This window comes from Notolepis coatsorum (genome assembly GCF_963971535.1).
Source record: "Notolepis coatsorum genome assembly, chromosome: 8".
In the NCBI taxonomy this organism is placed as follows: Eukaryota; Metazoa; Chordata; class Actinopteri; order Aulopiformes; family Paralepididae; genus Notolepis; species Notolepis coatsorum.
The window spans coordinates 24,135,339-24,148,915 of record NC_140172.1 but is presented as its reverse complement, the minus strand read 5'-3'; the positions used below and the strand labels follow the sequence as shown (position 1 = coordinate 24,148,915).

The 13,577-nt window shown below is 40.1% G+C and overlaps 1 protein-coding gene across 1 annotated transcript in view; it reads left to right on the top strand.

Moving 5' to 3' along the window:
• Positions 1–522: 522 nt before the first annotated feature.
• Positions 523–13,577, top strand: part of LOC311233360 (uncharacterized protein) — a gene marked incomplete at its 3' end in the record, with an annotated part of 82,481 nt that continues 69,426 nt past the window's right edge. The window contains exon 1 of the mRNA XM_084320336.1: positions 523–562. The remainder of the gene's footprint in view (positions 563–13,577) is intronic.

The window sequence follows — 13,577 nt, the reverse complement described above, 5'->3', positions numbered from 1 at the left end:
CGTATTTCTGTGTTTAAAAAAAAAAAAAAAAAAAGGGGGGGGGGAGCCGCCCTCCACCCCCCGGGCTGAAGCCCCCAATGTTTTCTAACCCTAAAAACGCCCCTGGTCCACATTCATTCATATGCTCCCCCCGCAATCTCCTCCCCGATTTCAATGTAACGCGGAAGTGTAGTGGGCGCACATGTCACATGACCAGAAACGTCAGTGGCCAATCAGAGCGCAGAACGCGGAACTGGAAATCCGTTGGTAAAAGTATTCAGGCGAACCATAGATATCTATGAGGCGAACGGCGTCCACCATGGGCGTGGCTAGAGGGGCTTCCCTGATTTCCTGAATCAGTCACGTGGTACGGCGCGCGAGTCTTTTAACGTCAGCATACACGTCATCAACACGAGACTCGATACACTCCACATCATCTTCCTGATTACTTGACGCTCTCTTTGTGTTTACTGTGAGCTCTCTTTGTGACAGAACTCGACTGGACCAAGACTTTCTACTGAAACATCTGGATCAAAACGTCGTTCTTGTGGAAACACAGATCAGACTGTGGACACCAACATCTGTAAGTACAATTATGTTCACATTGTTTCCTCTTATTGCTCCTTCCTCGCAGCAGCGCCACTCGAAAGGAGTCTTGACGTTGTACAATCCCAGCTTCATTGTAGAAAATGCCAAATGTTTTGTTTTCATTTGTAGTACTTTACCATCTCCATGGTCAACTAACTGCGAGCATCATTTACAATGTTCGAACAATTATTTGTTTATTTATTTGTAAACATTCGAAATCAAATAATCCATTCATTCATTCATCTGCAGCGACGTAATTCTCTTCACAATAGAATATTACATTTCTCCTGATACCGGAAGCTTTATTGATAAAAAAGAAGTAAAACATCAGTGAAAGAAATCTGCTGTTTGATAGTGTTTTATTTTTCTTGTCCTTTTTTTCTTGTCCTTTTTTTGATAAGTGGATGTATTGTTTAGCCCAAGAGTAGCCTATTGATAATTTGTTTGTAGTATGTTTATCAGATCAACATAAGCAAATATACCAAATCAACAAAAAGGTATTTTCTCCTTTGCCTTTCAGCCATAGGCCACAACAGGATTAACAAGATTCAAGATTGTTTTATTGGCATGTGCACAGTTACAGACAGTTTGCCGTACAATGAAAATCTTATTTACAGACCCTGGATTTCCCCAAGGGGATTAATAAAGGAATATATTATCTTATCTCTATCCACAAACGGATTCTACCCACAGGCCATCAGGCTTGTGAATGCTAGCCCCGCTCCCGCTCTTTTTGAAACTCTTTTTCTTTTGTGCCAGGCAGACACTCTGACTTGACTGCTGCTGTGACCTCACTGTCACCCACAAGGAAGCATACTAGGACCGCTACTCTTCCTAATTTATGCAAATGACATGTCGTCAGCCTGTGACTGCAACTTGTTCCTGTTTGCGGACGACTCAGCCCTGCTGGTCTCTGACAAGAACAAATTGCAGGTTGAAAAATCCCTCAGCACGGAACTAGGCAAAATCTGCATATGGCTCGCTGATAACAAACTATCATTACACATGGGCAAAACAGAGTCCATTCTCTTCGGTTCAAATAACAAACTCAGCAAGACCGACGGATTCTCAGTTGCAGTGGGTGACAATATTGTCACAAGGAAAGACGAAATTACCTACCTGGGTTCCATCCTAGAGGCAAATCTTTCCTGTGACAGAATGGCATCCAATGTAATAAAAAAAAGTCAACCAACGAACTAGATTCTTGTACCGGATCTCCTCTCTGGTAAACAAGAATACCCTGAAGACTCTGGCAGGAGCACTCATTCAAGGGTACTATGACTATGCGTGCACCTCATGGTACCAAAGCACCTCAAAGGCGCTTAAAACAAAATTACAAACATCACAAAACAAACTGGTCAGACTACTACTTGACCTGAACCCCGGAACCCACCTCACCCCTGCCCACTTTGACAACCTAGGATGGCTTAGAGTAGACGACAGAGTACAGCAACTTGCAATGAGCCTGGTCTACAAGATACACTATACGACCGGGGTGCCCATGTACATGTCAAAATACTTCCCAAAGGTCAGTGAATACCACAACCACTACACCAGAGGAAGCTCAACAAATCATGTTAAACCCAGATTCGGCTCAAACAAGGGACTAAACACGTTTCGCAATTATGCCACAACAATGTGGAACGCCCTACCCAAAGCTGTAAAGGAATGTGAATCCCTGCCCACATTCAAAACCGCTCTTAAAGAGCACCTACGGGAGGCTGCAATTCGAAACTGGCCACCGTAAATGCCCAAAACCCCCACCACCTCCTAATAGACAGTCTCCTCCTCACCGCATATATATATTCCCTCCCCGCCGTATGTATATTTCCCTCCCACCCACCCACCCCCTCCTAATGTACAGTCCCCTCCCCATCATATGTATATACTCTGTCAGGATCTAGGGGTAACAGTACTGTATATTTGAATGCCGCTTATGTCACAAATGTATCAGTACTAAATACCTATATGTCCCTATGCCATAAATGTCATGTATGTTGTGTATGTCATAAATGTCTATATGAATTGAAAATGGGGGACCCTGATGGAAACAAGACAAACGTCTTTCTCAGTTCTGCATCCCCTTAACAATTGTATGTATTGAGCCGTACTGTATTGTACCCATTCTGCAATCTGTTAAATAAAGTTTTCATTCATTCATTCACCCTTCCCCCGAACTGTGAATAACTAAAGACACTTTTAACTGCTGCTGGAGCCTGTGACCCATTGTCATTTGTCACCTCCATATTTATATATTTTCTGAGCTGAAATGAAAAGATTGCACTTGCACATAAATTAGGTAAATAAATATTAACAACAATATTTATTTACAACACATAAATGTAACTTATTTACAATTATACATACAGTAGTGACAACACACAATTTTTATGAACTATTTACAACCAGTGTCGGTGCGAGCGCACTCTGGTTGTTAGAAAATTCTGAGGGTTGAGAGTGCACACTGGACGCTCTGACCGAAGAGTCAGTTTATCAGAGCGGAGCAGATTTTCAGAGTGAATTGATTAACTCACCTTAACTAGGGCCCTATGAAATCTATTTAAATTTTTCGGATAAAAATGTTCCTGTTTTCGGATTTCTCTGTTTTTTAAATTATTTCGTTTTCGGATTTCTCTGATTTTATATTTTTTTCCTTTGGATTTGACCAAAGAAAACGATACAAATTTATGTTTTTAACTAACTTTAATAACAGTACATCTGCAAACAATGCCAGTGTAGTTCAATGTTCAGTGCCAGTTAGGTTATGAGGTTTCTTTTTTCCAATTCAGTTCAATGCAGTTCAACTTTCCAAAGACCAGAGTTGGGACGGACACACACACACACAGAAAGTGAGAATGGCTTATATGAACTATCCAGTTCATATATCAACCTATATCAACTATCCAGTTGGTTTTTATTGAGCCGTACTGTATTGTACCCGTTCTGCAATCTGTTAAATACAGTTTTCATTCATTCATAGTGTAACGTTTGGCTACTTGAAGGAGAGAGACTGAGACTTAGTCAGTCTTGGAGTTGTCTCGGAATGGATTTGGTAGCTTTTTGCTGCGTCTCCGTAGACCGTGCCGCACCACCGTTTTAAAGTCTTAGTGAAGATTGATTTATATGAAAATCGATGTATGTATAATTTAGCTCGACAACGTTACTGTGATTAAAGCAAACATAAAATATATATATATATTTTTATACTTTTTTTTTTTTGTTTTATAATTTTTTTCCCCCCGCCAAGGCAATGGTAGGGGAAACACTGATTTGTAAACACTGTGAATCGGAACATGCAATTACGTTAATGCTACTCACTGGGCCTTGTACATGTGCAGCTCGATAAATTAGAATATCGTGGAAAAGTTATTTTATTTCAGTAATTCAAAAAGCAAAACTCGTAGATTATAGATTCATTACACACAAAGTGAAATATGTCAAGCCTTTATGTCTTACAGCTCATGAAAGCCCAACATTCTGTATCACCAATAAAAAATAGATGTATTTTTCTTTTGTATATAGAAATGTCCATGTATGTTCACCCAGTACTTTGTTGGGGCTCCTTTTGCACAAATGACTGCATCAATACAGCTAAATATATAGACTTTTCCACAATATTCTAATTTATTGAGCTGCACCTCTATATATCTTGTACTGTTTAACTGTGCACATGACTATAAACAATCTTGAATCTCTCTTAGTGTTCACAGTTCGGGGGAAGGGTGACAGTGAGGTCACAGCAGCAGTCAGACACAAAAGAAAAAGGGGGGGTTCACAGTTCAAACTCTGTCATGGGGGGGGGGGGGGGCTAGCTGAGGGAGCTGTTCACAAGCCTGATGGAAAGGCCTGTAGAAACTGTTTGTCAGTCTCGTAGTCCTGGATTTCAGACTCCTGTAGCGCCTGCCTAATGGCAGAAGGTTGAAGAGTCTGTGCTGGCGGTGTGTACTGTCCTTAACACTTTGCCGCCCGAGCACGAGTTAACTCGTGATTCGGTGCCATGCGGTGTGGGCCAGACCCACGAGTTAACTCGTGGCGAGTTGTTATTGTTTTATTCCATATTTATAACTCTTATTAGGTCCCCGATCCACTTGCAGGACCTACCCACATATTTGATTTTCGAAACGTGCAATACCGGCCAGATCCGCTTAGGGGCGCCATCGCTCCACTGCAGTATCATTGAGGGCGATTGTAAAAAAAAATCGTTTCATATGAGCCTCGGTTCCAAACGAACACCCGCCATCTTTGATCCCGTTACAGAACGTATATTTCAGCCTGGAATAATGGGATTTATGATTAGCCAATGGACATATCGATCTACCAGATACCGATGACTAATGAAGAAATGCTGCCGGCGATCACATGGCCTGACGGTAGGATACTATTCCCCCAAATTACAGCTGGATTGGACATTGTTTTAAAACCTAACGTGATCGATAAATGAACATGGCTACCTGAACGCACACTGTATTGCTAATCAATAATACTAATCGGCGTTCCCCGCCGCCCCCATTTCATCCATAGATGCTCTGTGTTACATTCAAGCCTAAAATATGGCTCGTCAAGGCCTTGAATGCGACGTGGTGGACACAGGACACTGGACAAAAGTTTATCAAAAATAGCTATTTATTTACAACTAACTAAATGGACAGAAATAGTGGGAGCTGGGTGTTCCAGACTCCAAAGTTAAATAACAAAACTATAGGCAAAAGGAAGAACAAGCCGAATGTACAACAAAATAGTGAGAGCAGGTGAGACGCTGGAGAGCTGAGACATCTCCTGTGAAGTGGGGGAGACTTGACAACTGCTCCCTGCACTGCATTTGTAGGGCGTGGTGCCTCATCACCACACCTGTGATGAATTAGAAGGGCGGCCATTTTAATAACAAAAACAGGAAGAAACCAGTGTGTCAATTAAACCACCAATTAGTGACAGCACACTTAACCACAATGTGAAAATGCACCACAGACAGTAAGTAATGGTATCCCTCCACCATGTGAAAATAATACATAACACTCTGTAATAGTCCGGATGCTACGCAGTTTGTTTTATTTCATTCGTATATATACAGCAGAAATGGCATTTGATATAACGGCGCCAACGTTTAGCCTATTATCTAGCTCCCCAGAAAAAAAACTAGGCGAAAAGTGTGATAAATATATATATATATATTCACGGTGCTATAAAATGACAACCAACCGATGGATTTTTATTTTCTTTAAGCCATTATGAAGGCACGGTTTATGCACTCAAGTGACAATGAGAATGGACAGATAGCAATACTATAAAGTATATATATAGCTGTTAGAAAGTACATCGGTTTGTTTACAAAGCTCGGTCCTCTGGACTATAAATCGCAGCAGGACTTTGGTCCTCAATGTGTTAATGATGTTATGTGCTCTCCTGGTGACCCTGGTAGAGTAATGTCCTGAAGTGAGGGTAAGGCTGCTCCTGAGATGTGCTGAGCAGTTTTTATCACTCGTTGGAGTGCCTTCCTGTCCTTGGCAGTGCAGCCAGTTTCCATACCAGACTGTGATTGAGCTGGTAGGGACACTCTCAACCGTACTTCTATAGAATTTGCTGAGAATTTTGGTTGGCATGCCAAATTTTCTCAGCCTTCTTAGGAAGTACAGTTGCTGCTGGGATTGTTCTGTTGGAATTTGAAGGTTTTCACCCTGTCCACCTCTGTCTCACCTCACCCTGTCCACCTCACCCTGTCCACCTCTCTCACCTCACCCTGTCCACCTCTGTCTCACCTCACCCTTTCCATCGACCTCACCCTGTCCACCTCTGTCTCACCTCACCCTGTCCACCTCTGTCTCACCTGCAAGGCTCTACGCTAACCTTTTTCCCAAGGAGCACATGTGCTCCTAAATGAAAAAATTTAGGATCACACAAAAATATTTAGGAGCACAGTGAAAAAAAAGTAACAGAGTTTTTTTTTTGTATTTTTTTTATAATTTTTTAAACAAACACAAACAAACATGACAACATAAAATTAGATATACAAGCATTAATTAACAGTCCACATCCAATTAAATCATCATAAAGATAAATGTCTTAAATGTCTTCAAGTAACAGAGTTAATTTAATTTTTTCAAAAATAAATGTATATTTGTACTGTGTGCATGTGCAAACGGGAACGGGGCACACATTTGTGCAATAGCACATACCACCAAAGTCACTGGCCCACTGTGTGCGCGTGTGTGTATCTGCGTGTGCAAACGGGAATGGGACACAGACATTTGAACTATTAAGTGATTAATGCCTACTGTGGCAAAGTTGTAGCCAACATTAACAACTAGGCCTAATAAAAAAGGCAGTGACATTGAACTACTGCTACAAAAGTAACAGTCACTTAACTTTAGCTTTTGCCCCTTTTATGCATACAATGCCTATGTTTTGGCTAGTGTTGCTCTTCTAGAAAAATAATCCTTTCAGAGTTGCCTATTGAAATTAGAGTTGTTCCGATACCAGTATCGGAAATGCCTCCGATACTGCCTAAAATGCTGGTATCGGTATCGGCGAGTACGCCATATGACGTAATTTATCAACAACATGTGCGGTCTGCGTGCTGAGTGAGCATTATAAAACAAACGTGTTTTTAATCGACCGTGAATTAAAGTGTCAATGCTGTTCGTCATTTTAACAGCAGATACTTTCTTAAATGCCATCGTCCCGGCAGAGCGGGGCTTGCTGGTGTTATTATTAGCATTAGCTGAAAAGCTAGTTTTAGCTTTAACGTTACCTTGGCTAAAGTTGGGGCTATTCATAATCCAGCAATAATGGCTGCAGACCTGCAAGCAAAGTACAGCAAGTTGGCAAAGGAGTATTCCAAGGTAAATCACTTTTTCACCAGTAACGTTATATTGTCCTAGCTCACGCTAACGTGGCTAACTGATCAACCTCTCCCACATGCACGCAATTAATGACATAATGCAGACAGCCATACCGGTGACAATGTTTAGCTTTTAGTGCCAAATGATAAGAGTCTGAGGCGGAGTCTCAAAAGAGAATGTTGAATATTTATTGTGCATTAAAAATCACAACAGAGCCTCTGCTAACCTAAACGGAGCCTTCTGGCAACAACGTGCAACAACATGCAACGTCTGTGCGGAATCGATGTCCCAACAACCTTTCCATGGGTGAACTCATTGAGCATGTCAATTAATGATACTAATACTAATCTATACAATCACCTGTTGTTGAATAAATACCATTACTTTATAGTTATTACTAAAAAAACAGTATATATAATACAGTAGCTGTAATTTTTTAAAATAATATATATAATATATATATTTTTAAATGTATGCACTGGTATCTGATCAGTATCGGTATCAGCCGATACCCAAAGCTTAGGTATCGGAATCGGATCGGGAAGGAAAAAATGGTATCGGAACATCTCTAATTTAAATACTGTACACCTCCAGTACAGAAACATTGTTTATGAGTTTGCGTGTCAGGTAGACCATTGATTGACAGTCGATTCTGCCAATTATGTCACACCGCTTGCACCCATCTCTGCTGTTGATAACGCTAGCCAAGTTAGCACACACACATACACACATGCACAGTGGGCCAGTGACTTTGGTGTAGGGGTGTAACAATGCATCGATCCTAAGGGGAAAATTCAACTGCATCGATTTGAAAATGTTAGAATCGATTATCGCAATTTGAATGTGTACACAGTGTTATGTTATTCTCATGTCCGTTACAGCCAACACAACGACATACACTACTGCATCAACGCTATGATTAACAAAGCAAGGCATTCGTTTTGTTGCATTAATGTTATATTACTATTGCTATCGATAAATCTAGGTGTTCTAAAATCTATTGCTATTGGTAAGACTAGAATAAGTTACATAAAACTTAATGTTACTGTCTCGGAAAAGCCTTGCATAGCGCAATGGCGGACTTTCCGGAAGTAAAAAAGCAAATGAAAGCTTCCGATCACGTCACTCTACTGTGATTGGACCGTTGGCTTGAGTTGAAAAAAGCAGGAAGCCGGACCAGCACTCTCAGGTTTTGACAATTTTTAATCGCAGCTGAATACAACAGACATGTTTCGGAACAGGTGTTCCTTCTTCAGTGTTAATGGCTAGCAATATTAGTTTGAAGAGATGGTGGCTATGTACAGGTGGGCAGGAAGTGACATCAATACAGGTATGCCTGGGATTGCTGGTCAACTTTGACCCTAGGAAGGACATTATAATGTGAAGTCAATTAAAAAAATTACAAAAATTACCAGAAACAAAATAAACCATCTTCACCAGTGTTGGGACTAACGCGTTACAGAAACGAAGTTACTTTTTGCCGCAACTAGTACTCTAACGCATTACTTTTGAAATTCAGTAACGCTACTTACGTTACTGAATGGTTTGTTAGTTCGTTACTGCGTTCTTTTTATGTAGATTCATAGCGAGCGTCCTTATTTCGCCTGCGTTTGTTTTGTTTACTGTAGACTGAAAGGCGCTATATAAAACGAAGTATTATTATTATTATTATTATTTCTTTCCGTAGCCTCATTCTGGTTTTCGCACTTCTGATTGGCCACTGACGTTCTGAAAGAAATAGACGCTCTCTACAGTAAACAACAAGAGGACGCTCGCTATGAATCTACATAATAAGAACGCAGTAATAATAACGAACTAACCAACCATTTAGCAACTACTTGGAGAGATAATTAATATACAACATGGAAACGAGATAAAGAACATGTTTGAAGGGCTGCTGGAGTCAACTGGACTAACGTTACATCTCGACCACCGCAGACTGGTGACGGTGAGTGCAATGTGTTCACTGAAACTCAAGATCAACGGATTTTGACTGTACGAAATCTGCCAGGGAATCTCATAATACTAATCAAACAATATAAATATAGTCCTTTCATGCACAATTGATATCCTAACTATTCTAACGTTGCAATGCTTTGATTGATATCTTAAACAACGCTGCAAGATGGTTATGAATGAATTAATGAATGGATGAATGAATGAATGAAAACTTTATTTAACAGATTGCAGAATGGGTACAATACAGTACGGCTCAATACATACAATTGTTAAGGGGATGCAGACCTGAGAAAGACGTTTGTCTTGTTTCCATCAGGGTCCCCCATTTTCAATTCATATAGACATTTATGACATACACAACATACATGACATTTATGGCATAGGGACATATAGGTATTTAGTACTGATACATTTGTGACATAAGCGGTATTCAAATATACAGTACTGTTACCCCTAGATCCTGACAGAGTATATACATATGATGGGGAGGGGACTGTACATTAGGAGGGGGTGGGTGGGTGGGAGAGAAATATACATACAGCGGGGAGGGAATATATAATGAAACGCTCTAGACCACATTGCTTAGCAGAGTTCGGTGATGTGAATGGAAACTGTCAAGTTGATCAACCGATTTTGAGTATATGGGGCATGGGACTTGAGCAATTTTTTTTTTTTATTTTTTTTTAAATAACTAAATAGTTACTTTTCACAGTAACTCATTACTTTTGGGTGTAAGTAACTAGTACAGTAACGAAGTTACTTTGAAATGAAGTAACTAGTAAAGTAACTGAGTTACTATTTTTCAGTAACTAGCACAACAATTCTTCACCATAGCTAATAGGGCTAAATAAATTAGCCCATTGCAATATTTGCAAACCAAAATTCTCTTAACACATTGACTGCCACGCTTATATCCATCTTTGTGCCCTCTCTGCCACCACTCTAAGCCTATGGAGATGTTCACCTTCTTTGCAGGGCTATAACTTTTTAAATTGTATTGCTAAATTGACATTACTATGGCCCATTCAACATCGATTATCTATCGTTCAGGATGTGGGAAAGTTATACTTTTTCATTCATATATTCTTCCAAAAATACCGTCTAGAATATAAGTGTTTTTATCGTTTTCTGCAGTAATTCCTAGAACGTGAGTTATAGGCATAAACGCATATATAGATTATCAACTGCCGTTTATTGGCGATACACGCTATATTAAAATGTTCAACTGTACATGATCCTAAACGTTATGACTCGTCATGCACAGATGAACGGGGGGGGTCGTTTATAATTCTGTGATCGTCAGTAAATGCTTTATGTAGTATGGGTTGATTTATTGATCAGATGGTTTGTAAATAAAGAAATGTACAATCGCCTTGAGTTATGGCAGCGATCCATGCACGCCAGTGTGTGTCTGTAGTCCCGCAACAGTATGTGAGTGCCGGACGGATTTTCCAGATGCACAGAGATCACAAGATCCTTTTCCGGTTATAACTCGCCCGATCATCCACCAGGCGGCGGTATTGAAGCGTTGCACTGTTGTGCAGGCTCCCACTATATCAGCAGAGGATGGGTGGCGTAGTTATGAATGCAATGGCGAAAAAATTAAATATGATGTCAATAACGTCGTACGCCGTGATTTGGCGGAATTCGCATGACCTTGAAACCCGTCGTACAACGTTTATGGCGGTGGATGTGTTAAGATAAGAGCAGCAAAAACGGAAGGAAAAACAGGAGGAAAACATTTCCTCATTCGTAAAAACAATGATAATAATAATAATGTAATTGTAACCTACTGTAATTCAACGCTATCAGTTCTACTGCAGTGGTACAACTATCAACTATAGGTTCAAGGAGACTGGCTCTAAGAAAAATACACAGGCACCGTGATCTACGTTTTACCTTTTATGTAGCTTAAAGGAGTTCACCAGGTTCAGTACACATTACAACATCATAGGATCCAAGAAATGGTCCACATTTATAGAAAATAATAAATGAAATAAAAAGGGTACCCAATAAAGTCTGTTTTTGAGTGCACTCAATTAAACAAAAAGGGAACGGAAATTCTGTTCCTACCACCAGGGGCCAAGTTAAAAGTAAAAAGAGTGGAGAAGGTCAATGAAGAAGACCACTTCAGTTGATGCAGATCCGTGTTCACTGAAGGGGGTAACAAAAACCAATCTGCACAGAATTGTACAGGCAATCAATAGATTAGCATCATATACTGTAATTATATCCCATTAGGCTATACAATTATTTACTGGAACTCACATTATGGCAGGTTTCACATGCATAGCAAGCACAGCCTTGCACCATATCAGTCAACACTAACAATGTATGGTAGGGATGCACCGAATGGGAAATTCTTGGCCGAAACCGATACCGAAAATAGTAAACAGTTGGCCGAAAACCAAATGCCGAAAGGCCGGAAATGATTCATAGAATAGAATATTTTTTTACCAATGTTGTGGAACATTATGATTATGGAAAAATATATGATTATGGCAAAACTTAACTTAAATAATAAATAATCACTATTATGGGTCCATAAAACATTTATTCAGCACTTCTGAATGCATACAGTACATTAATTCCATCTTTTCTCTGGCTGCCGCGGCGGACATCTGTGCTCTACTGAGCGCACCTTTCTAGTCCCCAGATGAATGTGCTCTCTTGACTTTGGCACAGTAGACGCGCAACGTGTATACTCGAGAATGATAATAATAATGCTCTTCAGATTATATTATCAACGACAGACAGCGTCAATGTGAGAAACACAATCCCCCCCCCCCTCTCGCTCTGAAGAATATGCATATTAGATCACTCAGTGATTAACCGCGACGGGCATATAGTAAATAAGGATATCAAGCATGTTAAAGACGCATTTATTGGACGCGTTGCGCACAGTTTACATAGAAACAGCGCGACTCCCGACAGCGCGACATCATCACAACAACACGCGTTAGGTTACAGGTTGTTTCTGTTTCGGTGATATATTTTCGGTGAAAAAACTATTTCGGCCAAAAGCCGAAAGGCCATTTTTTGCCATTTTCGGCCGAAAACTTTCGGTGGTCGCAATTTCGGTGCATCCCTAATGTATGGCTCAATAACCACAATAACAACCACATTGTAACTCAGAAACAACAATATGCAGCTTAACTAACACAGGATGATCATGTAACATTAACAGATCCGGCCCGCGGGATGATTCTGACCGGCCCGCCAAAGATTACATGATAATATTTTTTTTTTTTTTTTTTTTACTTTTTTCTTCGTGTCAACGTTAACACGCACAATTGAGCCAAAAGTCACTCAATTAATGACATATTTCATTGATAAATTGAGGGAAAACTTTGCAAGTCGATTTGATGAATTTGACATGTCCAGAGAATTGATGCATTTTGTGAGCAACCCATTTGCCAATGTAGCTGCTATTTCCACAAAAGGACAAGAGTTCCTTGCATCACTTCACATTGATGAAGGTCTCCTGCAACTTGAAATAATTGACATGCAAGCATCATCTGCTCTGAAGCAGGCACTTGAGAATGAATCCACCACAACATTTTGGATAAAGTGTATTCATGTCAAGACATTCCCCAAAATAAAAACGCTGGCAATATCTGTGCTAACAATGTTTGGCTCAACATACACCTGTGAATCCAGTTTCTCTCACATGAATGCCATTAAAACAAGCAACGTGCCTCCTTGACAAATGAGCATTTGCATCACTGTTTGCGGGTAGCCCTCACTTCCTATGAACCCTCTTTCTCTGCCATTGCCCAGTCAAATAAGTGCAATCGCTCTCATTAGATGTGTGTATGTAGGCTAGGCCTGTCTGCCCCCCACCCCCTGATGTTTGAGAGTTAAGAGTGGACAATAAGTGCTAATAAGATGCTGTGATTTGCTGTTGTTGCACAGACATGAAGCACTTTTTCATAAGCTCAGCTGCACTATAAATGTGTTTTTTTGTTCAAGTGTTGATGTTAGAATGTTCAGATGCACATCATGCACTTGTTTGCTTTTTATTTAATTTTTATATTGAAATGTTGAAGAGGAGATGTTGCAGTTATTGCACAGTCATAAATGAAGCACTTTCTGCAGGAGATGTTGCAGATGTGGCACATAAATGAAGCCCTTTTTTTGAAAAGTATACTACTTTTGCAATGTAGTTAAATAAAAGTTGTTAAAATGTGGTTGCGTGTTGTGTCAAGTGTACAT